The 9888-nt window shown below is 34.7% G+C and overlaps 1 long non-coding RNA gene across 1 annotated transcript; it reads right to left on the reverse strand.

Annotated features, from left to right (window-relative positions):
• Positions 1 to 4736: 4736 nt before the first annotated feature.
• On the reverse strand, positions 4737 to 5435 carry LOC133783770 (uncharacterized). The gene is made up of 2 exons (XR_009870950.1): positions 5287 to 5435; positions 4737 to 5050 (listed from the first exon to the last, which is right to left on the reverse strand). It is a non-coding gene; the product is annotated as an uncharacterized LOC133783770 (long non-coding RNA).
• Positions 5436 to 9888: the final 4453 nt, after the last annotated feature.

Here is a 9888-nt window from a genome sequence, read left to right on the forward strand (position 1 = left end):
CTTGAAATGAAGACACATATCATTTTTCCCATTTGTCCATTTATTGAGATCCATCGAGATTGATCCAGTGTTCATGTACATCATCATGTTTCTGGGGATAACTGAAGCATAACGTGTATCATTTATTTTTTATTATATATCTTGTAATAACTCATGAGATTCATGCAATTCAAATCAACAGACTCACCAAAAACATTCACCACTGAACAAACTCAGGAAGTAAAAAGCTATTTAGAAAGATTTGAATGAAAACTACTCAGAAGCATTTGATGAGTTGCTTAGTTGAGTAAAATCTTATTTGTATATGAATTAGTTATAGGAAAACAAGAACATAATTAATACAACTAATCTTGTAACTAATTACATGATTAAGCTAAGACAATAACGACTGAAATAACAGACTAACTAATCTATAACAGAAGGTCTAACTGTCTTGGCTATCATCCCCCTCAAGCGAAAAGGTGTAGAGACCACTTTGAGTTTGGACTTTAAGTAGAGAAAGCGATCAATGGACAAAGACTTCGTTAAAATGCCAGCAACTTGGTCAAAAGAAGGAACATAACGAACATCAAGTTCGTTGGCCAAAATTTGATCCCTCACAAAATGTAGATCTATTTCAATGTGTTTAGACAAGGCATGAAACATAGGGTTAGCAGCTAATGAAGTTGCACCTTCGTTGTCTGCTAAAATAATAGGGGAAGCAGGAAGAGGACATTGCAATTCTTTGAGCAGAGAAGTGAGCCATTTTATTTCAGCAGCAGTGTTTGCTAAGGCATGAAATTCACTTTCTATGCTAGTCCGAGCCACAACCTATTGCTTCTTGGCTGACCAAGATACCAAATTGTCACCAAACAAAACAACATAGCCCCCAGTAGACCGTCGATCATCTGGACAACTTTCCCAATCGGCATCCGAATAGGCGTGAAGACTAAGATGCAAAGCTGGTTTGATGATAAGACCTTCATGAAGAGTACCTTTGAGATACCTCAGCAAAACATTTGCAAGCCTCCCAGTGCACATCAGTAGTTGCATGAATAAACTGACTTAGTTTATTTATAATAAAGGCAACATCTAGTCGGGTTAAGGTGAGATACTGAAGAGCACCTAACACACTTCGATACAGAGAAGTATAAAAAAAAGGAGCACCTTCATGAAGAGATAGCTTTTGAGAAGAACTAGTAGGACTTGGACCGGCCTTTGCTCCTTCCATATGTAACTTGGCAAGAGGATCTGTGATATATTTGGTCTGAGACAAATACATTCCAGCAGTTGTTCTACAAATTTCTACACCAAGAAAGTAATGCACTGGACCAAGGTCATTTAAAGAAAAACCATGATTAAGGTCGCTAATAAGTTGAGTAATGAGAGACTTATTTGGACCTATGAGAAGTATATCATCAACATATACAAGAAGAATTACCAACTGCTTTCCTAAACCATAAACAAACAAGGAGGAATTTGATTTTGACATAATAAAACCTTTTTTGAATAGAGAAGCTTTCATGTTCAGGTCTTTCTGTATGAAAAAATACTTCAGGCTCTTGTGGTCAGTAGAAATCTCACACTTCTCCCCATAAAGATAATGTCTCCATACCTTTAATGCAAAGACCACTGCTGCCAACTCTAAATCATGATGAGTGGGATACCTCTGTTCATACTCTTTCAACTGATGTGAAGCATAAGCAATCACCTTCCCTAACTGCATAAGAACATAACCCAAACTCTAATGTGAGGCATCGCAGTATATCACAAACTTCTCCTGATTTGTTGCGAGACTCAGAACTGGAGCTGTAATTAACCTCTGCTTCAGATCTTGGAAGTTGTTCTCACACTTGTAACTTCTGATTCTTGCGTGTCTGCTCAGTCAATGAAGTGGCAATCTTTGAGAACCCCTCCACAAAACGCATGTTGTAATAACCAGCTAACCCAAGGAATCTTCTAACCTCTGTAGCATTCTTTGGCCTTAGCCAATCCCTGACCGCCTTAATCTTGGCTGGGTCCACCTTAATCCCCTCCTTACTAACAATGTGCCCAAGGAAAGTTACCTGAGGTTACCAAAACTCACACTTCTTGAATTTTGCAAACAACATGTGTTCTCTCAATCTCTGTAAAACCAACCTCAGATGTTGCTCATGTTGTGACTCTGACTGAGAATAAACCAGAATATCATCAATGAAGACGATCACAAACTGGTCCAAATAATCCTTGAACACTATATTCATCAAATCCATAAAAGCAGTTGGGGCATTAGTCAACCAAAAGGATATGACTAAGAGCTCATAATGCCCATATCTGATGCGACTTCAGTATATCTCCCGCCTTGACCCTCAACTGATGATAACCAAATCGAAGTTCTATCTTAGAGAATACCCTTCTACCTTGCAACTGATCAAACAGATCATCTATTATTGGCAGAGGATACTTGTTCTTGATTGTTAACTTTTTCAGTTCTCTGTAATCAATACACATCCTCAGAGAACCATCTTTCTTCTTCACAAACAGAACTGATACACCCCACGGTGAGAAATTAGGTCTGATAAAACCTAAGTCTAACAGCTCCAGCAGTTGTACCTTCAATTCTTTCAATTCTGTTGGGGCCATTCTGTAAGGTGCTCTAGACATCGACTCCATCCCTGGTGTCAATTCAATCACAAATTCAATCTCTCTATGTGGTGGAAATCCTGATAAATCTTCTGGAAACATGTCCAGAAACTCACAGACTAGTCTGGTCTCACTGGCATGACCTAGGTTGTATCAATTACACTGGCTAAGAATCATATGCAACCTCATTGCAATAGATCTCTGTAATGAAAAACTAATCTAGACTCTTGGACCATTATCAAACTATACATACAAATTCTTACTAAAACATACATTTGCAAAAATACCATAATTTATTATAAACTTGTAGAAACAAAGGTTACTTTCATAAAAATAAGTAGGATATGGGTACCCATTTTCTTTAAAACAAAAATAACTTAAAGTGAAAAGAGTTACATAGAAAATGCGGAAAATACATGTAAAACCATAAAAAGTAAAACAAGACTACATCCTCAATCGAATAACGCTCGGCCCCTTGACTCCATTCACCATCAATACACATCCTCTAAGCGTCACGAATCTTACCGCCTCTAAAACTATTTTCCTGCACATAAAACAAAAAGGAATGAGCCTAATGCCCAGCAAGGAAAATCTAACACATAGTCATAAACATAAATTTCATAATAAACGTAAAGACATATCATAACACTTAATACATACACTTATTATAATGGCCATTATTACTTGGGGTCCCATAGACTAAACAAGCTTATGCCCATGAGATTAGTGGGGTCCTACTAGCTAAGTAGGCATATGCCCATAATCTTTTGGGGTCTTGTTAGTCAAATAGGGCATAAGCCCAAGCCTACAAACATACACATACATAACATATTCATAACATAACACATAAGCAATACACATATAGATTCTACCCTATTTTCCTTACACTACAAGAAAACGGGGTCTTTACCTACCAATTGTAAGTGTAGGTAAAACTAGTCTAATGGTGGGTAATATGGTTTACCTACCAATATTGAATTGGTAGAGATTGGTAGGTAAAGGTTAGTGGGGAAAGAGTCTTTACCTACACTTATTAATACTGGTAGGTAAAAGAATCAGTGGACCCCACTAAGTTATAAATCAATTGATGAGTCAGCAGATGACGTGTTTGATGATGTGGCATCCTACATGTCTGCTGACATGGTGTCCATATTTTATGTGTCTGATGACATGGCATCCTACGTGGCATACATCAAAACTACCACTTGGCATCTTGTGATTGCACCACGTGTCAGACAATAATTTGTCCACGTGCTACAAGAAATTTGAATGATTGTGTTACTTATCCCCTTTTTATTGGTTATGTGGCACTAATGATTGGTCTACGTGACATGTTGACATGTTGTAGTATATTTATTTTTACCTACACTTATTTATTTGTGAGTAAATATAATATTTCTATGTAGGTAATTTTAATTATATATAAATTTTATTTAATATAAATAATAAATGAAAGTAATTAATTTGAAAAATATTTAACATTATTAATCAAATAAATTATTTAACTTTAATAAAAAAAATAAGTAAACATATATTATACAATATTCATTGCTTATTAAGAAGCACATTTCATAAAAAAAAAATATCTATACATTATTTTTAGGTCATTGAAAACTCAATAATGTCATTTTTCTTGACATTCTTCCTATTCTTCACTTTGGGATCATTGCATGAGAGCCTCCTTTTCTCTGACTGAACTCATTATGAATGTCGATGATGACTTTGGGAGGTGGACACCGACAATGGCCGAAGGTGGGGTTCGAATTGGCGCCAGTGAGAAGGACTTTATAATTAATTTCAGCAAAATAAATATCCCCAATTTAATCATCATAAGGATTTCATAAAATATATGACTTATTATTATGGGCATTTACGACACTTGGGATACCAACATATATTAAAAATAAAAATAAAATATGAGCACATCAAGTGTCATAATCACCAACATAAAATAAGTATATTTATTCTTGAACATCATAGGCCAAAATAATTCAAAGTAACAATGACACCTACCACAACAGATTGCCTAACAACAAACCAGAGCAACAAAAAAGGATCGATACATATTATAAAAAATTACCTCAAACAGAGCATAAAAAAAATTGCCACAGAATTTTAATACAAAATTTTAATGAACTGGACACACATAAAAAGCCAAGTTTCACATATATTTACTATGCTTCTGCATAACCAGCAAAAACTTGGATGGACATTAGTTAAAACCTGCATTCCTAAGAGTTTAAAGAAGACAAAGATAAACAAAATTAAGTATGAGCATGAAATATTTTACATAATAAATTAAAAAATTCATAAACACAAAGAGAGACCTCTGTCAGTTTTGGTACAATCTTATGGAGACACTGGGACAATTGCTCAGGAGCACAATAGGCCATTGCACCAAGTAATTGAACACTATTTTGCTTTGTTGCTAAGCTTTATACTCAAGACCCTACAAAAGAAATGCATTAAATTAAATCCTTCATATAAGTACTATATTAGGACAATCTTTCTCTAAGCAAACAAAAAAATCTCTTTCAACCCCAAATCACGTCTCTTAATTGGCAACCTATATTACTAACAAAAAACCATTGAAAAAAATTCAATTTCAGCATCAAGTGGAAAGAAGAAAACTGGGTTTACATAAAAAAAAAATGCTCGACAAATATGTAATAATCAGAACCTAACCTTTTTGCAAACAAAACAAAGAAAAAAGATGAGGCTTTCACCAACAAGTTCCAACCCGAGCTGTCATGGGATCAAAACACATAAGCCAAGCATGACAAATGAGATTTAGATGCAGAAGGCAAATTGGAAAAGATAAACAAGTAATTCAGGTTCAGTTAAATCAATCGTGAAAAGCACTTTAGAAATTATTTATAAACACCTTCTCAAAGGAGTAGTTTAGAAATTATTCATTGTTTAAAGTTGTTAAAAAACAATTTATTTTTACATTAAAAAAATAACATATAGATAGGTTCAATGCAATGCAAGTCTCTCTTCAACTATACCCCTACTGCCCAAGTAGATCCAATTGCAAACAATAGCAAAATCTTTTCTTTTTCTAAGTGTTATTCTTTTCATAGGGATTCCCTAAGTCAACCATGCATATTAACATATACTATAAATATTATTTTCATAGGAACACACAAACACATACAATAGTGAGCTCTTCAAGTATAAGAGATATACAAACTAAGTAATACTGAAACTGAATAATATATTATACTAAGTACTACTTCCAATACTATATTATACTAATAATAACTCCTAGTTCAATCTTTTCCATATCCAAAAATCTCTAGGACCAAAGTCAACTTAACAGTTAACACCTAAATAAATGGTCAGGATGGGCATCCCTCTTCTAGTCATCAATCAAAACTTGCCATAATAAGACAAGAAAAACTTTCACTGAAAATGAGCAGCTAAGTATTAAGAAAATAATTTATACTTCACTGATTCAACGTGATGTATCAATAATAGGAAATTAAATTAGAAGGGTACGAAAAGAATCTCCTAACATGGCTGAATGTGAGATCAAATGTTCATTGTCAAGCAGGTAGGAGAGCTGGCAGGAATTGCGGTAGGAGCAACTGTTATGCTCAATATACTTGTTGCAGGGTATGTTTGAACTCCGACCTTCTATCTAGCTTCCTGAGTAAAGACATAAGTACACATAATTAACTACATTAGCACATTTTTAAACTCATACAAACAAAGTAGATAGCATAAATACATGCATGTGGGATAAGATATATAATTATATATTTTTTTGAAAGAAGGTAAAGATGTCTTCAACTATGACTTGAACTCATCAACCTTTAATTTTGTAGGGAGACAACAGGAGCTTCAATGAACCCTGTGAGGACTTTAGGGCCTGCAGTAGCTGCAAACAACTATGAAGCAATATGGGTCTACCTCACTGCTCCTATTCTTGGAGCACTTTGCGGTGCAGGGGTCTATTCTGCTGTCAAGCTTCCAGCGGAAGATGGAGACAATCATGATAAGCCTTCAACTAGAAGGAGCTTCAGGAGGTGACTGATTAAGTCTATCACAAGAAATATCTATGAATAACTCAAGTTCAGAGAGGAACGCAACTCTAGAATGAGCTCTAGTACAGATAGAAGTCCATCTGGGAACATAGACATAACGAATAAACTAAAACCAATCATGTGCATCATTAACAATCAAGTAAGGAATTCCACTCATTCCTAGTTGACCTTTCTCCACTTAGTATAGAAATATAGTCTTTTTATAATTAAATTGGAAGCAGAGGAAGCTTATATTAGGAGGCTCAATTTCACAATCCTAGTAATCTTGGGCTCTTTTCTCCTTTCATAAGTATGGTTGATCATGTATGTAGTAATGCAAGTTACAGAAAACTAAAGGATTATCTTAACATTATGCTTATAACACTCCAATCGGTGTGCTTATTTATTCTATGAATTGCCTTCACATAGATAATAAATTTTAAAACTACCAATCTTCCTTTCCGTAAGCTGGAATCATGGTTGTCTCACTAAGACAATCTAATCTAGCTTGGTTGTATTAAATAAACAAATTAGCTTGGCTCCTCACTATATTTAACAAATTCTAAATCACAAGTTCTGTGTTGTTTTTTGCAAACAAAATTCAATCTTTGCAATCCTTTCAGTTTCCAAAAAGGCATAAAAATAATGACACCATGCTATCAGTTAGAATGATGAACACACAGTTTAGAAACAACATTCAATAAGCGTACCGAGATAATGAGACTAAATTTGTAATACATTACGAAGTGAAATGTAAATCAACAAGAAAATGTCCAAAAGTAATTGTTCAGTGATTCCTATTCAAGAACCTTGTTTCACCATTGGCCTTGCTTACATATAATATTGTGTCAAAATTACTAAAACCCCAATATCAAAATTGTACCTTTTGCAATTTTCCATTCTGAGATCCTTGAAACTTGTTACACGAATAGGTTGTTCAAAAACTGGTCTCATCACACTTTTTTTACACTGCATATATATATAAATGTTTATTCCGAAAAGATACAATGCATAAACATATATAAATGAATTTAATGAAAAATGATACCTAAAACTTTGATCGAACGTTGGAATCAGTCAGAAAATCAGGAGAAGACGACGTCGTAGAAATAAAGGGCAGATCGCCATGTACTTGTGTTGAAACGGCGTCGTTGGGTTGAGTGGGACTTGGACTGGAACTGGTCGTCGTCAACAAGTTCAGATCTTCGTCGATGGAGTTCTGCACGTTATTACACAGAGAGTCTCTTGATCATGTTCATTTCAAAAAAATATACGTATAATAAATAAATAAATATGGTTAGTGAAAAATGATAACCTGTTCTTGGACGATGATTCTTTCATCGGAGGTTATGGAGTCGTGATCATCTCCATAAGTGGTGACGGTGGAAGTCGGAGGAGGAGTAGAAGAAGAAGAAGAAGGAAATAAATAATCTAAGCACTCGGCAATGTCACCCGAAGTTTTGGGGTCTGGTTCGCGTAGAGCCCCGTCGCAGTCTCCATCGAGCCTCCCGCGCCAGCCACCTGCAAGAGAAAAGGGTGAGACAGAGAGAGGGAGAGAGAAGGAGCTGAGAGGTTAGATGTGAGGGAGATTGAGAGGTGCAGCTGAGAGGAAGAATGAGAAACAAATGAACCCTAATCCCTAAAGCCCCAATCTGATTTTTAGGTCTGTTTTTTTTAATTAAAATTTTCTTATTTAATTAATAAATAAATATATTTTATTTATATTTTTTCCAACTATGTACACACGTGGCATGCCACATGTTATACAATGTGTACACATCATATTATTTACTCCACATAAGCTTCCAAATAAGCATTTATAATAATAAAATAATATAATGAAAATAAAAAAATGGGGGGAAAATTGAGCGGGAATGGTTAAAAAATTTCCCTCCATAATATACGTAGGTAAATATCATTATCTACTGATATTATTGGTAGGTAAAGCTATGTTCTGAAATATAATATAATGGACTAGCATTTACCTACTAATATTATCTACCAATAAATATTGGTAGGCAAAACATTACTTTCCCTACCAATATATATTGGTAGGTAAAAATCAGATTTCTTGTAGTGTTACCAAAGTTACCGGGATATGTGGACTGAGTTGGGAGTTTTTGGAACACTCCTAATAACCATTAAAAAGAGTGAGTCTAAAGAAGAAAAGAGATGAAATGAAAGGGATGGAAAGACTAAACCATTGAAAGTTACACTTACCAAAACTTATGTGCTCAAGAGCTTAGATTTCCTAACCAAAATAAAATGGGGTTAGGAGACTGAGTGGAAGATTAAGAGAAGGGAAAATAACTTAAAACAAATTAACTAGAGTTTTGGTTACCTCAAAGACTTGAAAGACCAATCTATACCACAACCGAAATACTATAGAACCTCACTTCCCAAAGTGTTTGATAAGCTTATGATGTTTAAGCTTATGATTTCCCAAACTAGGTGTTTACACTCTCACACTCGCTTAGCACTAGCAGCTTCTGAACTTAGAGCAAAAGGTGAATAATGGCTGGGTACTAGGTCCTATTTATAGAGTTTGGGAATGAAAGTATCTTGATTTTACTTGAATAAAAATAATGGCTTTTTAGGTGAAAATCATTTGAATAATCGTTCAGCAGAGGCTGAAGACTCGTTCAAAAGATATTGGACTTTTGAAGAAGTTTGAATGGCTGAAAGGAAAAGAATTAAAAAATGTTTGAATTTATGCTGGAGGAGGTGATATATCGCCTGGACCATTGTTCCCGAGGCGACCGTGCATCGATTCGTGTTTTCCGTATCTACGTGCTGCGATATATCGCCCCCTATAGCTGCGATATATCGGCACACACTGAATATTTAAATACGAAATTACACATTTTTAGCTAAGTTTGAATGGAGTAAACAGCCTTGACTAAGCCCTCAACGTATTCAAAGCTGCTGACTGACCCTATAACATTCAAACTTTACCCTTATTTAATTTAATCCTCAAAAAACACTTAATCCTTAATTACCCATTCATAACATGTGCTTAAAATCCTATTGGTTGATATCTAAACCTTATAGTATAATAAATATATAATCCTTAATTATCAGTCATATAATCAAACCTTAGGTTATACTTAATATTCTTAGACTATAGGTTAAACTTAGAAAATCTATAAGTACTACTATGAGTGTCCAAATAATTCCCGGTCTGAACCAAAAATCCACAGTAACAAAGATAATACTAAACATACTATAATACTACTAAATAATTAGCTAAGTAAAGTTC

This window comes from Humulus lupulus, chromosome 6 (assembly GCF_963169125.1).
Source record: "Humulus lupulus chromosome 6, drHumLupu1.1, whole genome shotgun sequence".
In the NCBI taxonomy this organism is placed as follows: domain Eukaryota; kingdom Viridiplantae; phylum Streptophyta; class Magnoliopsida; order Rosales; family Cannabaceae; genus Humulus; species Humulus lupulus.